Below are 3,925 nucleotides of genomic sequence, written 5' to 3' on the forward strand. Positions count from 1 at the left end.
AAGAGGGTGTTGTGTTATTTTCGTTTCATTACACACATTTTGCAATTTCTGGGTCAATGTGCATTAACACCAAAGAACACGACTTGAAATAAGCGAAAACCAAAATTCTTCTTTCTAAGTAGCTGGAACACAAAACAACCTGTTTGGCTTTATTTAGGCTTATTACACTACGCTTTGCTGGGGTTAAGGTTAGGGTTAGGATAGGGTGAGGGTGAGGGTGAGGGTCAGGGTGAGGGTGAGGGTGAGGGTGAGGGTGAGGGTTAGGGTTAGGGTTAGGGTTAGGGTTAGGGTTAGGGTTAGGGTTAGGGTTAGGGTTAGGGTTGGGTTGAATGACCACCCACAGAACAATCCAAGCTTATTCGTCCTCTTTCTATTCAGATGGAACCAAAACACCTATGCTTGATTTGCGCTGATAAAAAACATGTCACTCTGCGATTTTGGGTGAATGTGCATTCTAACCCCAAAAACATCAATTTGAAATTACCCCAATCAGAGCTTTATCATCTTTTTTTTATGTTGATGGAACCCAAAACACCTTTTTGCTTTGGTTGCGGGTGATTCTGGTGCACACCCAAAAAACACCATGCGAATTGAAATAAGTCCAATCAAAGCTTACTCGTCTTCTTTGTATGCATATGGAAGCGAGAAGACGGTGTTGTGTTATATTGGTCTCATTACACACACTTTGCGATTTCTGGGTCAATGTGCATGAACACCATAGAAGATGACATGAAATAAGCGCAATCCAAGATTCTTCTTTCTATATAGCTGGAACCCAAAACAACCTGTTTGGCTTTGTTTAGGCTTATTACACCGCTTTGCTATTTGTGGGTGAATGAACACCGAAAGAGCAAGCGAAGCTTATTCGTCCTTTTTCTACTGAGAGTGAAGCAAAACACCTATGCTTGATGTGGGCTGGTAACAAACATTTCTGAGATTTTGGGGTGAATGTGCATTCTATCCCCGAAAACACCAATTCGAAATAAGCACAATCAGAGCTTTATCATCTTCTTTTTATGTAGATGGAACCCAAAATACCTTTTTGCTTTGGTTTTTGGTGATTCTGCCGCACACCCAAATAACACCATGTGAATTGAAAAAAACCCAATCAAAGCTTATATGTCTTCTTTCTATGCATATGGAAGCGAAAAGATGGAGAAGAGTGACTAGTGGGGTGCCACAGGGTTCTGTCTTGGGCCCGGTCTTATTCAACATCTTTATCAACGACTTGGATGATGGACTCAAGGGCATCCTGATCAAATTTGCAGATGACACCAAACTGGGAGGGGTGGCTAACACCCCAGAGGACAGGATCACACTTCAAAACGACCTTGACAAATTAGAGAACTGGGCAAAAACAAACAAGATGAATTTTAACAGGGAGAAATGTAAAGTATTGCACTTGGGCAAAAAAAATGAGAGGCACAAATACAAGATGGGGGACACCTGGCTTGAGAGCAGTACATGTGAAAAGGATCTAGGAGTCTTGGTTGACCACAAACTTGACATGAGCCAACAGTGTGACGCGGCAGCTAAAAAAGCCAATGCAATTCTGGGCTGCATCAATAGGAGTATAGCATCTAGATCAAGGGAAGTAATAGTGCCACTGTATTCTGCTCTGGTCAGACCACACCTGGAGTACTGTGTCCAGTTCTGGGCACCACAGTTCAAGAAGGACACTGACAAACTGGAACGTGTTCAGAGGAGGGCAACCAAAATGGTCAAAGGCCTGGAAACGATGCCTTATGAGGAACGGCACCCATCACCGATTGTCTCAGTAGCAAAAGGAAGTTCGTCTGGACAGAAGAGGCACAGCAATCTTTCGAAAAGCTAAAAAAGGCGTTTGCTTCGGAAGAGGACCTATTGCACGTGGATCTGCAGAAGCCAATGAGGTTGGAGACAGACGCGTCAGACAGAGCGGTAGGGGCGGTGCTTCTCCAGCCGGGAGACAAGTCCAGCTGGAGGCCGTGCGCATTCTTCTCGAGGAAGCTGAGCAAGTCTGAGCAAAACTACACAGTGTATGATCAAGAACTGCTGGCTATTTATGAAGCCTTTAGGCGCTGGAGACATTTGTTAATAGGGGCGCAGCACAAGATCCAGGTGTGCACGGACCATAAGAACCTAGAGTACTGGAGGACTGCACGAGTACTCAACCAAGGACAGGTGCGGTGGGCTCAAGAATTCTCCAAGTTTTTCTTTGAGATTCGATACGTGCCGGGAGAGGAAAACGTCAGAGCAGACGCCCTCTCCCGGAAGCCGGAGTATCTGGAAGGAGAAGGACCTCCAGAAGCACGACATGTGATTCCCGAGAACCGATGGGTGTGGGGGGGAGTGTTAGTTGAGACACGAGAACTAGTAGGACTGACGAGGGACGACGAGTTCGCCCAAACGAAAATCCGGGAACTCAGAGGCACGGGGGGAAACCATGGGGGGTTTGAGGAGAAAGATGGGGTACTATATTACAGGGGAGCACTATATGTACCAGGGGATGACTTGAGGAGAAGGGTACTCAAACAACTCCATGATAACCCGACGGCGGGGCATTTCGGTCAACACAAGACCATGTTGCTGGTCACCAGGCAGTTCTGGTGGCCAAGGGTGAGGGAAGATGTACGGGAGTACGTACGAGGGTGTGACTGCTACCAGCGAGCAAAGGGGGAGAGGGGGGCGCCCGCAGGACTACTGGAACCTTGACCCACACCGGGAAAACCATGGGAGGTGGTGTCCATAGATTTTATGACAGATTTGCCCAAATCGAGAAGGAAAACAGCTGTCATGATGGTTGTTGACCTGTTAACAAAAATGTGCCATTTTATCGCTTGCTCGCATGCGGTGACGGCAGAGGAAACTGCCGGGCTGTTTGTGGATCACATCTTCAGACTGCATGGTGCCCCCTTGAGGGTTTTGTCCGACCGAGGGAAGCAATTTACTTCCCAGTTCTGGAGGAAGCTCATGAGCTTGCTGGAAGTCGAGGTGAGCTTCTTGACGGCCAGACACCCAGAGACCAACGGGCAAGCGGAAAGAGCGAACAGTATACTCCAACAATATCTACGCTCCTATGTCAGCGAGAGGCAGAACGACTGGGTGGATAAACTGGGGCTGGCAGAATTTGCGTACAATAACGCGGAACACGTGTCCACGGGGATGAGCCCGTTCATGGCCAATTACGGGTGTCATCCCAGGGCTTTCCCAGGGGGTGGGGAGGAGAGGTGGAGTGTGCCAGCAGCAGAGCAGTTTGTGGAAGAAATGGAAGCCTTACACCAACAACTTAAAATGAACTTGGAAAGGGCCAAGGAAGTGTATAAGAGGCAGGCAGACAAGCACCGCAGGGAAGGAGAAACCAGGTGTGGTTGTCAACCCAGGGGTTACCTTTCAAGGGAGGGTGCAAGAAGGTGCAAGAAGTTGCGGCCCAGGCGGCTGGTACCTTTCGAGGTAACCCAGCAGGTCAATCAAGCTCAAGTTGCCGACCAGTATGAAACTACACCCGGTGTTCCATAGGTCCCTACTCTCTCTGTACAGGGAGGGGCTGGAATTTCCAGGGCAAGAGAGAGAGGTCCCCACTCACCCACGCATAGAGGAGAGGGAACTCAGCAGTCAAGCCACGGAAATACTTGATTCAAGATTGAGAGGAGGGGAAGTGGAGTATTTGGTGGCTTGGGAGGGGGAACCTGAGTCGGAAAACACGTGGGTTCCTGCGGAGACCATCAGGGATGAGGATCTCAGGGGAGAGTTTCACAGCAGGTTCCCAAGGAAGCCCAAACCGGTAGCGAGGTTCTGGGAGGAGCAATTTGGCACTACAGATGAGGAAGAAAAGTTTGTGGGGTTTCCGGCCTCCGACAAGGAGGAAGGAGAGGAATCGGAGGGTGAGGAATCGGACTGGGAGGGTGATCTGGTACGAAGAGATAGCAGCAGGTGGAGAGCTATG

This window comes from Podarcis bocagei (genome assembly GCF_964188305.1).
Source record: "Podarcis bocagei genome assembly, chromosome: W".
NCBI lineage: Eukaryota > Metazoa > Chordata > Lepidosauria > Squamata > Lacertidae > Podarcis > Podarcis bocagei.